Genomic DNA, 14,337 nt, shown 5'->3' on the forward strand with positions numbered 1-14,337 from the left:
ACCCCTTTTATCCTGTGATATTTGGTAACTAGGACCAGAAGGAGTGTGAAAAGAATTGAGGAAAAGAGAGGAAAGTTAGAAGATCCTGAAAAGAGTACAGAACCTCCCAGGATAGGTACCATGATAAGACCAAGGCAGGCTAAACCAGACTACTGTGGGCCCCCAGGCTCTGGGAAAGTGTTTGAAGTTGGAAGCAGTGGAAAGCTACTAGAGTGTATTGAACTGAAGGAGGTCATGACTAGTGTTCATTGGGTGGGGGGGAGTGCTTTGTGCAGAACAGAGGTGAGAGAGAAAAAAATGGGATGAGACAGGCCAGGTGAGGTGTTCTTTGGAAGTCTTGGGAAAACATGGTGTTGGTCTAGACCGGATGAGTAGCAGAGTTATTTTAGGTAGAATGGGTAGGTCAGAACCACCAAGCTTTATTGAATCTCATCCCTCCCAGTCACGTATTTGATTAGTCATATTGAGGAAGTCAATATGGAAAGTCCATGCTTTATTGTGGCCTGAAAAAACCATTTTTAAAAGGAGACAACCTTTATAAATTATTCCAAAGGGTTCCAAGAAGGTTTTGTTGAGAAGGATAGAGGAAACTTATACTGATTGCAGCTAAGCTCACTCTGCAAATATCCCTTCCTTTTCCATTCAGCTGTGTGCTCTTGTGGCCTTGAAGAGCAGCCCTGGTGTAATTTGGAAGTTTTACTAGCCTCTGCATGGAATATGTGGCTATGTGGTTATTTCAAGTATTTTCATTCTGTTATTTTTATGGCCTGAGCTATTTTAGCCAGCAGCCCAGCAGTAGCAGGACACAAGCAGACCTCAGAAACCCAATTAGGGTCTTTAGGAATCTGAATGCCCAGCAATTTGGAAGGATGTAGCTCTCACCCTAGGGTTGGGGGCAGAGCATCTGTGCTCCACAAAGAACTGCAGCATGAGCTCTCAATCCACTGGTAGAAAGAGCATCCATCATCTTGGTGATACCATTTGCATTCAATGCAAAACCTGAAGTGGATGGAAAATTTGCCTGGTTGGAAACAAAAAAACAAAAATGTAACCCAAGTATTTGGTATTTTCACCCAATTCCTTCCACTATGACATATAACTTCTGAGTTTCCACCTCTCCTCTAAGAGCCCGCATGCTCTGTGGCCAGAAGGCTTTTGGGGTTAGACATGAGTTGGCACTGACCTTGTCATATCATGGGTTGATCTAGTCTGCCCTCACAGTTTCCTCAGAGGACAAAGCCCAGGCCTTTGGATGTGTGTGCTTCCTGAAGAATGTCAGCAGTGCTGGACATGCTGGTGTGTTCTATAAATTCTCCTGTGCAGGAGATCTGTGCTCAAAGGCACTGGAAAAGGCAAGCCAAACAAAGCAGGGCAGACCTTTCTGCCTCACTGAACCGCTGCAGGCCCATGCTGATGGACGTGGTGTTGATCCACCCGCTGTGAGCTCTGTATGGGGAACTGGGGAGCCTCACCTCCTGACCTTCAGCAGTCCCCAGGTCTGCTTCTGGGCCTCAGCTCTGTTGAAGGGAGGGTTTGGCTTAGAAGACTCCATGGTAATCAGGGCACCCGCCCCCACCTAACTACGTGCAGACAAAGCTCCCTTCTGCTCATGGGGAAATAACCACAGACAGATTCTGGATGATGTAACCAAGAGAGAAAGAGCAGATGATTCTAGCGACGGAAGTGAAAGTTGATCCCAGCCCTGTGGCTGAGCTTTCGGAAACTCCCTGTGAAGCACCCTGGAGCACCAAGGACCCAAAGGCACAATCCTGCTCATCCCTCCTCCCTATCCTAAGAAGAGCTTCACACTGAGAAGGCTAAGGGATACGTCCTCCCAGAACACATTCAGAAGTCCAAGCAAGGTCACAGCACTGGGGCTTGATGGACCCTTCGTTCTCAGTGCTGTTGTCACTGTTGTTAAATGCGGCAGCAGTGCAGTTCCCTCTGAGCTGAAGCTCTTGTCACTTGCAGCCCTGTGCTTTCCCTGCCATGGCCTTCAGTGATGTCTCTTAAACAGTAGCTATGTATTAACTCTCCTGGTGGAAAAAGATCAGCTTTGGCCAGGCTGAGGGCCTGGAGGAGTGTCTACATGGGGGTGGGACACAGAGGCCAAAGAGATGCCGTCCTCAGGAGCCACAGGCCTCAGCCCAGAGGAGGAATGACACCCCTGCTTCTGTTTACCAGCCCATGTGTTCAGAGTAGGCTCTGAGGGAGCCCAGAAACAGCTGGCGGGTGGATGTCCCCGCCTCCACCTCTCCAGGGCTCTCTACCCCCAAAACCCAGCTTGAAAGATACAGCAGTCACTGATTACCTACCTGGTCCCAAGAAGAACTCTGGGCATTTTTCAGAGATGAAAATAATGGCGTTAGATTAAATAGGCTTAGAAAAAAATAAATAAAGGAAAATAAGGATGGAAATTCAAGCTGGGGTCAAAGGATAGAGTTCTGGATTCTTTGTTATGTCAGTAGAAGGAGATGGCCCTGTTCAGACAGTCCTAGATATGGCATTAGGAAGCAAGACATGCTAGGCATCAATGTATCACTGTGACATGTTGGGGACCAGGTCACTGGATCTACTTCTTACCCTAAGGCACTTCCCAAAACTCAGTGCCTTCCCACAGATGGCCTTAACAATACTTTGTTAACTCCTGCACTCCCTGATGAGATCTCCTGCCCACTGCATATCAAACGCTCCCCACCCCTAACAGCCCCCTGCCTCAGTTCCAAGCATCTCCAGTCTAACAACCTCTGCCCCGTGGCCAATGCCACATTCCCCTATTTAAGCCTGTACAGAATTCTCATTAAACGACAGCTTGATCGGAAGGTCTGTCTTGCTGTCCATCTCTCTCGTGTTTCTTGTCTCGTTCATTCCAGGTTGCTGTGGGCTCCAATCCCTGGTCAGGGCAGTGATAAAATGCTGAGATAAGCAGGGTCAATGGAGGGAAGTCTTCTGTCTCTTGGTATCAGACGAATTACTCTATGTTCACTCCATCCTGTCGTGTTTGAGTGTATGGCAGGACAGTGAGTCATGCTAAGTGTATGTGACCAAGGAAACTGGTCACCTCACTGCAGCCAGGAAGCAAGATGAAAGGGGGAAGAGGCTGTGGTCCTATTATCCCCTTCTGAGGCATGCCTCCAATGACCTAACTTTCTACCGCTAGGCTCTACCTCCCAAGATTCCATCTCGTCCCATAGCACCCTAGACAATTAAGTCTTCATTTAACACATAGGTCTGGCAAATGTAGCTGGTCTTTCTCTGTCCCACTTGCCAGCTCCCAAATAACCCCACAGAGACCTTCTATTAATTATGAAAGTTCAGTTGATAGTTTAGGCTTGTTCCTAACTAGTTCTTTTTTTTTTTTTTTGGTTTTTTTTTTTTTTTTTTTTTTTTGGTTTTTTGGAGACAGGGTTTCTCTGTAGCTTTGGAGGCTGTCCTGGAACTCACTTTGTAGACCAGGCTGGCCTCAAACTCACAGAGATCCGCCTGCCTCTGCCTCCCGGGTGCTGGGATTAAAGGCGTGTGCCACCAACGCCTGGCCTCCTAACTAGTTCTTTTTTTTTTTTTTTTTTTTTTTTTGGTTTTTCGAGACAGGGTTTCTCTGTGGCTTTGGAGGCTGTCCTGGAACTAGCTCTTGTAGACCAGGCTGGCCTCGAACTCACAGAGATCCGCCTGCCTCTGCCTCCCAAGTGCTGGGATTAAAGGCGTGCGCCACCAACGCCCGGCCTAACTAGTTCTTATAACTTAAATTTACCCATATCTTTTAGTCTATGGTCTATCTACCAAGTGGATTTTACCTCTATCCCATTTTGTGTGTCTGACTCATTTCACATTTGTCTGGCTTCTCCTCATCTCTGCCCTTCTTCCCAGGATCCTCTCTGTCCCAAAAAGTCCTGCCTATCTATTGGCTATTTAATGTTCTATTAAACTAATCAGTGACATATATTCACTCAGTGTAGAGGAATATTCCACAACAGCCAAGAGCATTCCATATGCAACCTAAGTACAAGATTATTGGAGAATGATGACACTTGTGTTTCCTCAGCCCCGGAGCACTTGGGAAAAATAGGTAAGGCCAAAAATACTCTGCAGAAAGAGACAGGCTATCTTGTGTCCATGATGCCCCGAGGTTTAAGTGTTTCTGCCTCTGAGCACTGGGTTACCAGACAAGCATCCATATCCCAGTTTCTCATCTGACTCTAGACCTTCATTACTTAAAATTTCTGAGCTTCAGGTATAAGATAGAGGGCAGTAGGGAACATCTAAACTCTCCAAGAATAAAAGAGGAACACAACAGTAAATCACTCTCTGACTGTCTATGTATCTTTAAATTTCTCAACCACTCCTGAAACAGGTAGGTGTGTCTATGATACTTACTCTGCACATAAGAGAAAGAAAATACTGAAATGTACCTTTTACTGCAATTTTATTTTTTTTTGATTTGACCAAATATTGACTGAGCTCTTCCATTGGGCATTATTGAAAGCACTGAGATGCATTAGTGAAAAAGAGACAAAAGCAATAGCCTTATCAGACCTTAGGGGTCTTAGTGACAATATGAGTGATAGACTGTGGTCACAATGTCTCCTGCCTGGGTCCCTACACACACAGAACTGAGAACAGAATGATTTGGGTTGAATTTCTCTTCCCTGAGCCACAGATCCAGACCACCATTATTCTATGAAAACCTTCACACACTCAGACAGGAACACTGTTAGGATGCCCATCTCCAGCCTTAAAGAAGAGGAACCCAAGGATGAAGGGGTTAACGTGTTTGTTCCAGATGGTCCACCCAGTACTAAGGGACAGAGCCAGGAGCTGAGCGTTGCTGGCCAGTGGTTAGGTCACTATGAGGGAATTCTTCAGAGGCCCAAGGCATATTTTGGCCCTTATCCTATAGTATCTAGCAATTGCATCATCCGCTGGGAATAGAACATGTTTGCTTGATTCTCTCTCTCTCTCTCTCTCTCTCTCTCTCTCTCTCTCTCTCTCTCTCTCTCTCTCTCTCTCTCTCTCTCTCTCTGACTCAGTGTGTGTGTATATCTATGTGTATGTATACACATATACATGTTTTTTCATTAATATATAACTAGGACAAACATTGCTAATGTATCAATATTCATAGTCTTCCTCTTTCCTGTTTTCTGGATCTTCTAGAAAATGACTCATCAAAGAGAATCCAGTTAGGAGACACGCAGAGAAAACTGAAGAGGCCAGGAAGGCTGAACTAAGATTAGCATGGACCCATGATGAGAGGGATAGTGTGATTCTTGGGCTAGAAATCTGCAGTGGACTTTGAGATTTGAAAAGTGAGAACAGGAGACAATGTATTGGGGAATGAAAGGACAGCAGTAAAAAGAATGCCTGGAACCTGGTAGTTTGCCAGTACATGCTTACTTATTGTAATGAGTGAACCAGTGAATGATTAATTCAGTAAGTAACACAGCTGCCTCAGAGGTGGCTTCTGAAAGTGACAGATTAAGAAAGCCTATCCCTAAGAGGCTCTGTGGTGTATAAAACACGTTAGCTGTTTCCTTAGCAGACTTAAGTGGTATAGAACCTGATTAATTCTTTTTTTTTTTTTTTTGGTTTTTCGAGACAGGGTTTCTCTGTATTGTTTTTGGAGACTGTCCTGGAACTCACTTTGTAGACCAGGCTGGCCTCGAACTCACAGAGATCCGCCTGCCTCTGCCTCCCGAGTGCTGGGATTAAAGGCATGTGCCACCAACGCCCGGCAGAACCTGATTAATTCTACAGAGTAGATGTGCTTTTATGAGGGCCATTCTTGGGGATTACCACACAGGGCTTGTGCTGTATATGGTTACATCTTGATGGACAAGTACACTATGAACACTACGAAAAGCAAAGCATGAAGACAAACGAGACACACAGCACGATACCAAGGATGTCACAGACAAATGGACTGGTAATGTTTATGTCACTTCGTCAAGAACTGAAAGAGTAGAGTATAGTGTTCAGATGCTTTGAGAAAAGAACCATTAGCTTTGTCTGAGAGTCAAGGAGAATCTGAATCAAGGCGTATGTGTGAGAGCAACACAAGCAGAAAGCACCAGTCTGGCAAGGCGGGGACAAAGAGGAGAGATTAAGAAAAGTTGAGTTCAATTAGAGGAACTGGTGCGAGAGGTAGCTGAGCTGGGTGCCGAAGGACTTCGGGCTCTGTTAGAGTTCAGTCCTGACGGTCTCCCCAGCCCCCTGAAGGCTTCAACCGCAACACATGGCACTATGAAGGGTGATGGACCCTTCAGTAGGTAAATTCCACTAGGAAGAAGTTACAATCTTTGAGAACATACTCTTTAAGGGGGTGTGAGGGCAAGACAATAGTGACCTTTAATCCCAGCACTCAGGAGGCAGAGGCAGGCAGAGCTCTGTGATATCAAGGCCACCCTAGTCTACAGAACGTGTTTCAAGACAGCCAGGGCTACAGAGAGAAACCCCTCTTGAAAAACCAAAAGCTCTCTCTCTCCACTATGCTCTCCTGCTGTGATATACTCAACTGTCACTGGCTCAAAGTAATGAGCCACCCTACTGTAAACTGAACTCTCCCAAACTGTGACTCCAAACAAGTTTTTCCTCTTTTTAAATTCATTGCCTCATATTTTATCACAGCAACCCAAGAGCTACGTCTGGAAGCACTGTGTGCTTCTAGCTGCTTGGTGCATGCGCACTAATCAGGGCAGTAAAAACACTTTTCAGTAAAGCAAGAGTAAGACAGTTCTCCAGAGGCAACCACAGGATGTTGAAGCTTGGCCCTACCTCCAGCTGGAATGCCAGCCAGCCTTTAAGGCATTTCTAGTCCCATTTGTTACGGCTCTGCTTGCTAGCCCTAAAGAAAGACCTATAAAAATCACACAGCTCCAAGTAAGATATGGCACACAAGAAACAGTGGGGAATAAAAGCAATGATGATAAATAGAGTTTATCTAAACAATGAGTGACAATGGTTGAATACATTTCAGGTATTAAATAAGAAATATTCGTCACACAAAAAAGGCATACAATGCAGTTGTTTTTTTTTTTAAGTTCTATTTTTTTTTTTACTCTTCTACTTTTTGGGGGCCTGCTGCCCAGCTCTCAAATAATAAATATATGGAGAATTATTCTTTCTTATGAATGACCAGCTTGTCTTATTTCTAGCCAGCTTTTCTTAACTTAAATTATCCCATCTATCTTTATCCTCTGGGCTTTTACCTTTCTCCATTTCTGTATACCTTTCTTTACTTCTTACTGTGTGGTTTGTTGGCTGGTGTCCAAACTCCCCTCCTTTTCTGGTTCCTCACTCCTCGCTCCTCTTGAGCCTAGATTTCTCCTATTTATTCTCTCTACATGGCAATCCTACCTGTTTCTCTCTCCTGCCTAGATATTGGCCATCCAGCTCTTTATTAGATCAGTCAGGTGTTTTAGGCAGACAAAGTAATGCAGCTTTACAGAGTTAAACAAATGCAACATAAAAGAATGCAACACATCTTTGCATCATTAAACAAATATTCCATAGCATAAATGAATGTAATTTATCTTCAACTAATATTCCACCACAATTAAATGAAGCTCTTGAAACCAAATTATTTAAAGCTTAGGAAAGTCTCTAAGCCCTCAGTCCTTCTCCCAGGTTGTTAAGGGAACCCTGTAGTAAACAGAGCTGCTGTTTAGGTCTAACACTGCCTGGTTCTAGCTGTTGTGACTTGACTGGCAGCTGAACATGTATATATCATAGATGGATCTTATTAATGGCTACTTCATAGGAGAGTTGAGAGGCATGACTGACAATGCAAATAACAAGCCAGACATGCCTGTGATCCCAGCACTTGGAAAGCTGAGGTAAGAGGATTGCCATGAGTTTGAGACCAGTCTGAGCGACATGGTGAGTCTAGGCTAACCTGGGTTTTTATAGGATACTCTGTCTAAGAAGAAAAAAACAAAACAAAAAGAAAAAACAGGAAACAAAAAGAAAATGGAAGGAAGGAAGGAAGGAAGGAAGGAAGGAAGGAAGGATATTGGTAGCATTGAAAGGGTTCAGGATGTGAGTCCACCAGAATCTAAGAGGGCTGACTTTCTCCTCTCCTCCATGAGGGGAGTGGAGCTCCGTCCAATCTGAATACACCCATCTCTTACTTTGCAGCTTCAGTTGCTTTGGCGCATCTGCGTGGTGAGCACATGCCCACATCACTCAGACTCCGCAGCTTCCAGTGCAGAGATTCGCACCTGGCAAGCTCTCTGGTCACAGCACATGTGCAGGCTGCACATTTGCTGGTTCTCCCTGATGGCACCCGTTTTCTCTTGCTGCCTTAAATTTCTCAAGTGTCCCAAGGGAAAACCCCTTAGCATCCTTGTTCCTGCCTGCTTTTATCTCCCGGTCTTGCGAGCGGGGCTTATTCCTGAGTCACGGCTGAACAGTATGCGTTGTCCCCTGTCCCTCCCTGATATAGTTCAGTGTTTATCCTGTCCTTGTGTCTCTGCAAGTTACTGGAAACACCGCTAATTTTCCCTCAGTTTTTGTCTGGAAGAGGGTCTGAGCAGTATCTCAAACGTATGAAGCCGACATGCCACAGGGTTCATTTGCTGGAGCTGGTGTGCTCTGCACAGGCAAACTGGTTGCAGTTTCAGCTGGGCTTTGCTGCTTCAGCCGTTGATCCTCATTGTGCCGTATTCTCTAGTTACTGCTCTGCAGACCATCTTTCTGGTAGGGTCATTCATTTTAACATATACAAACGTGCCTCTGTGCACTCACACCCATGCTCAGAGATTCTCAGTAGCATTTATCCAGCATGGGATTCTAGGAACCATGTGTCTCCATTTTATTGCTGCAAGCATTTGTCATTAACTGTTGCTTTGTTTTGAAATCCATGATTTACACAGCTTTCTGTGTCCCTTTCAGTTCCTATTTTGTTCTGTATTTCAGAAAGTTCCCAGTCCCAGCCTTCATTTCTTGTTAGCATCTTGCTTTCCAGTCCCCATAATCCTTCCTTTCGGAAAGCAAGAGGAGACAAGGAACACAACCTGTTACTAATCAATACAACTCTAGGTCAGACTCAAGTCTTAACAATGGAATTCGACAAAATGCAAAGGAGCTGTCCATCTCAGGGGATTGCTGGGAGCAGAAGCCAGGAGCAGAAACCATCTTTCTCCATTTGCTGGGTCTCTGAATAGCTTTACTGTATGGATGTAAACTGTACTCCGTTGACTGACAATGAACATGGCCCAGCAGGACTCGATACAGAAACTCTCTGTTACCTTTGTATTTTGAATACCACATCTGAATAGCTCCTTGTTTGAGCCTGACTTTTTTCCCCACCTCCATTAACTCAGCTTCACAGGGAGAATCGGCACTTAGTAAAACAACTATTGGCCAATGGTCCAAGTCACGGGGGCCATACAGCTCTTCTTGACTTTGTTTTTCTAAAAAGTACCCTTGACTGTGCCAAGCAAATCAGCAAATACCCATTGACTCCCTCAGGAGGAATTAAAACGAGTTAGGCAGCAGGGTGGAGAACAGGGAGGGAGGAGCCCGAAAGAAATTTAATAAGCCTATGCCTCTCTCTCTTTTCTTTCCTTTTGGCTAGATTTTTCCAGAATGTAGTGGAAAGTTCTAAGGTATCCGTAGTGGGCCTATTGTCCTTTTGGTTGAGTTGGGGAACTGAGGGACAAGCTGGAAAGGGGTGCTCCTTGAGAATTAAGTGTGCTTCTGAATGATAGAGCCAGACTCTGTTATGAATGAAGATTTCCATATCTGAGCTCCAGTTGCATGCCTTCTGTCTTCCATTGTAGACTCCTGTCCTCTACCAGTAAAGTCATTAACCGGAGGTTTGAAGCAATTGTGCGCGCGCGCGCGCGCACACACACACACACACACACACAGAGTGATCCACATGGAAGAGGTACTTAATCCCATAATGTTTCCCTTTTTAATCCACTTATTAGGAGACAGAATAAAATAATGAAGAAAGATACAGGGCTAGGTATAACTGGATATGGGTTCATATCCCAGCTCTGCCATTTACACAAGCTGTGTGTCCTCTGTGAAGAATGACTTCCTAGTCACGTGAGTAGTGCATGGGCTTACAGATAGCAAGAGTGGTGTGAAAAGAACAATGAGATAAGTGACATCACCAAGGGACCACTTTAGAACTGTTGGACTGTGGGGCCCACACGTTTGACAGCTCTGCTATACCACTCCCTGTCAAATGAATGAAAAGGTGGTCATGTGTATGCTCACAGCAGCTCTATTTTCCATTGCTGAAGGCTAGAAACAACTCGGTCAGCCAGCTTTCCTAAAGTCCTGTGTATCATATTTCAGGGGGAAATTTTTTTTTTAATTTTGGCAAGATGGCCTTGAGCTTCTGATGCTGTATCCACCTCCTGAATGTTGGGATTACAGATGCAAGTCCCCATGCCTGTTTTTACAAATGCCTGAGATTAAATTGTAGGCTTCATGCATGCCAGTCAAGCACTCTACAAACTGATCCACACGCTCAGTCCATTTTTGTTCATTTGTTTTTAAAATCATACCTCCTGGTTGGTAATTTGTCAACTGTTACAGGCACAGATTGGAGTCTAGGGGATACCTGCTAGGGTTTCTGGTTTCTTCTGTCCTGGAAGGACTGAGGCCAGCAGTACACGGATGGTAGTAGAAATAGAGAGAAGTTTCTAAGGGAGTACTTCCAGGAGAGGAAATGGGTCAGAGTGATGGTTAGTGCAGTGGCCAACCTTTTGTTTTTTAACTCATGTGCATCCAAATGTAACCCAAATAACAATAGGAACACATAACACATTAAGTGGTACATGCCTTGTGCTGGGTGTTTGTATGTACTAATGGCTTGAATAGTCGTCAAATTCTGTGTGCTAGGCATTGGTTTTGCTCCTGTGTATAGAAGAGGAAATATGCCTGGTGAATTTAGTAATACCTTTTTTCCTGCATAACAAACAAGCGACAGTCAGAGCTTGGAATTGAAAGGCTCCAAAGAGTCCTGTTCTATCCTCTAGCCTTTGCTGCCCACGCATAACTGATCCATTACCTCCAGCCCTCTGTTTCATAAAATGCTTTTGATGTTGCATGCAACCAACAGCATATCTTAATTTCCTTATAAATAAATTCCATTTGTTTCCCATCTAGTTTTTTCTTCCCTCCAAATAGCCATTGGCTCTCTATACTTTTCTTCAAACATCAAAATAGTACGTGAACATAATTCATAATTTTAAAGAATGGAAAGCATGGCATTGGATTCTGGTGCCTTGTAACAAACCATTGGTATGTTTGGATGACTTAAATAAAGTACTTCACTTGACTGCCATATTTATTACATCCCCTAGAGATGGCAACAAAGGCATGAATGTACCCCCAGGCTCTCTGATAACAACCAACAAGGAAATCCATCACTCAGCTCCTTAAACAGCAGCAAGTGTGATGGGAGTATTTCCAAATGGGCAAGCGAATCTCTGATATTACTTCTACCATTAAGTGGCTTTGGGCCAATGACTTAGATCTCTTTGTGCTTCATTTTCTCCTTTGTAATCCATGATACCTCCATCATAGGACTGTCGTCAGGATTAGAACTCACACACATAGTTAAAAGTGAGTCTGGTCTCCTTTATTTATGGTTACATTCCCAGGCATCATATAATGTTTGTATTATTACTACTGTATTAGCTACAGGAAATATGGCTTATAAAGGCAAAAAATTTGATCAAGGTCTTACACAGAGAGAAATCACTGCTTTTTCTCCTCAACACACTTGGGTCCTGTTGTACACAGTGTGGAAAGAATGAAGACAGTGCTTTTGACTGCATCTAACATATAAAGTGTTGATGGGATGCCTGGTTCCCCAAATGAGGAATAAAGCATCCACAGAGACATGTTTGAAAACTGTTAATGACACGATGCATGAAGCGATATTCTAAAACAGTACAAGCAAACCATGAATCATGATACACGCATGTCATTATAATATCTGCTGGCTGCCTTTGTTCCCCTATCTGACAAAGCTCTTAGAGTTGCTTTTCTTACAGTTGATACCAGCTATCCTTCAGGAATTGCACTTTCTGCCTTCCCAGACCCCTCAGCTTCATTAAGATGTTACCTCGTCTCCATTTCCCATGTGTCATATTAAGTCAGCGGCGGCCACTGTCTTCCGGCCTTGACTTCCTGCTCAATTTTCAAAATGCCATTTTCCTCAGAATCCCGAGGATCCTCTGCATTGTCGTAACTTCTTTTCATTTTCAACCTCTCTCTTCAAAACAAAAGTCAGAGAAAATAAAATGAGCTCAAGTCGTATCTCCTAATGAAAAGCCCTGAGATCAAGCAAGGTCAAGGTTTCATTGAGAAAGCAAGAATTCTTTTCAAAAGGAAATTGGAAAGCAGAGCTGGGAGCTGTGAAGCATCTTTTTTTTTTTCTCAAAAGTCAAAGAAGGACAAGTAATGAGCCATGGGCTGTTCTGTCCCTATGGGTTCAAGAAACCTTCATATTAGGTGGCATAGGATATTATTAAGAATAACAAGTTGTCTCTAGCAAAGGCAGGAGATCATTTCCAAAGGGTGTCAGAGCTCCCAAAGATCATAATTGCTAAAATTAATGGTAGGGTCCAGTTTGGGATTTGGAGGTGAATAAACACAGCTTAGTGACTATAGAGGCTTCCTGTTTTGATAAGAAAAGCCAAGACATTTGCAAATATTTTTAGATATGCTGTTTATGGAGGGCTAAGAATATTAACCCAGAATGTTGGATTATCCAGCAAAATGTTGGTTTGTACATTCTAAGTAATTTAGGCTATTGGACAGAATACCAATCTACAGTAGTTTCCCCTTCATTTCTTGCCTAAAACGGGCAATAGTGAGAAAATGACTTTAACCAGAATGTGCAACAAGCATTTATTAAAAACCTGTGGAACGAGAACACCGTGCCAAAGGCATTTATTGTGTACCCAAAGGAAGCAAAAGACGAAACACAACGCTTAACAATTTAGTACATGACAGAAGAATCTAACTGCAGACAGGAGAACCAGATACTCATTTCCAGCAATACAACAGAGCTTTAAGCTCACTTCTTCACATCTTTTGGGACTTGGGAAAGTGTCATCTCTCCAGGGGGATTGTCCCTAGACAAGCCCTATCTCTGTTCCTTTCCATATCACCTTTACCTTTTAGCTTAACATGTAATTTAATTTATCATTGGCCATAAACTCAGTGCCACCTTTCCTCCACCTCCAAACAGGCCGCCTTAAAATCAGTGAGTCTTGCAATTCATCCATTGCCAATTTCTTAACAAACTGTGGTTAGCAAATAGTAGATGTTCAAGAAAACTTGCTTAGTAAAGTGTTGAGGTGATTAGCCTGTCAGAATATGTATTGGCTTGAGAAATTCAAGCTGGGCAAAGATAGTCAATGTTAATTAGGAAAATCTTGGAAGAAGTGAGGTGTTTAGTTTTCAAACAAAAACCAATCAGTTTGATCAAATACAGCAATGACAAGTTGGTTTTGAATTCTAGGCTGATCCTTGCTTCTATTTAGCTTTATAACTAGAGCAAGATATTTTAACTTTGATTTATATGGATGTCTGAAGGTACTGTTTATGCTGGAGGCCAAACAGGTGTCTCTGAGTTTAAATAATTACACACACACACACACACACACACACACACACACACACACACACACACACACGGTGGGCTTTTCTGTCCTGCTAGCTAGTCCCAGATAACCACACAGAGATTTATTAATTATAAATGCTTGGCCCATAACTTATGTTTACTACTAACTAGTTCTTACAATTTAAGTTAACCCACATTTCTTATCTACCCTCTGACACATGGCGGTACCTTTATTCAGCACAACATGTTCATCTCCTGCTTCTCTGCATCTCCTTGGGACTCCCCAGATTCCACCCCTCTCCTTCCCAGCATTCTCCTAATCTGGCTTTCCTACCCCAATCTCTTCCTGCCCAGCTATAGGACAGTCAGCTCTTTGTTAACCAATGAGAGTAACACATATTTACAGTGTACAAAAAGAGGATTACTGCATTGGTTACTTTGTGTTGCCATGACAACCCCTGACAGAAACAGCTTAAGGGAAAAGGGTTCTCTTCTGACTCAGGATTTCAGGGGCCTTGGTCCCTGAATCATCACTGCAAGGCAGGGAAGAGCAGATAACTTCATGGAAGCAGGGGTGAGTTCTTGGAGGCTTTCCACGCCACAAGAGACCAGAAACCAGAGAACAGAGAGGGTATGCAATGTCCAAGGTCCACCCCTAATGACTTATTTCCACCACTAGGCTAAAGGTTCCACTGTCTACCAAAATAGAGCCAGAGCTAAGGAACAAGCATTCGAAACGTAAG

At 43.6% G+C, this 14,337-nt stretch overlaps 1 long non-coding RNA gene across 2 annotated transcripts in view; it reads right to left on the reverse strand.

Annotated features, from left to right (window-relative positions):
• The window catches only part of LOC121140823, a 53,860-nt gene extending 39,957 nt beyond the window's left edge, over window positions 1-13,903 (reverse strand). For both annotated transcript variants that reach the window (XR_005877752.1, XR_005877751.1), the window contains exons 1-2: window positions 13,823-13,903; window positions 12,089-12,238 (exon numbers count right to left, since the gene is read on the reverse strand). This is a non-coding gene — a long non-coding RNA (uncharacterized LOC121140823). The remainder of the gene's footprint in view (window positions 1-12,088; window positions 12,239-13,822) is intronic.
• Window positions 13,904-14,337: the final 434 nt, after the last annotated feature.

Source organism: Mesocricetus auratus, unplaced genomic scaffold (genome assembly GCF_017639785.1).
Source record: "Mesocricetus auratus isolate SY011 unplaced genomic scaffold, BCM_Maur_2.0 Super-Scaffold_100006, whole genome shotgun sequence".
Lineage (NCBI taxonomy): Eukaryota > Metazoa > Chordata > Mammalia > Rodentia > Cricetidae > Mesocricetus > Mesocricetus auratus.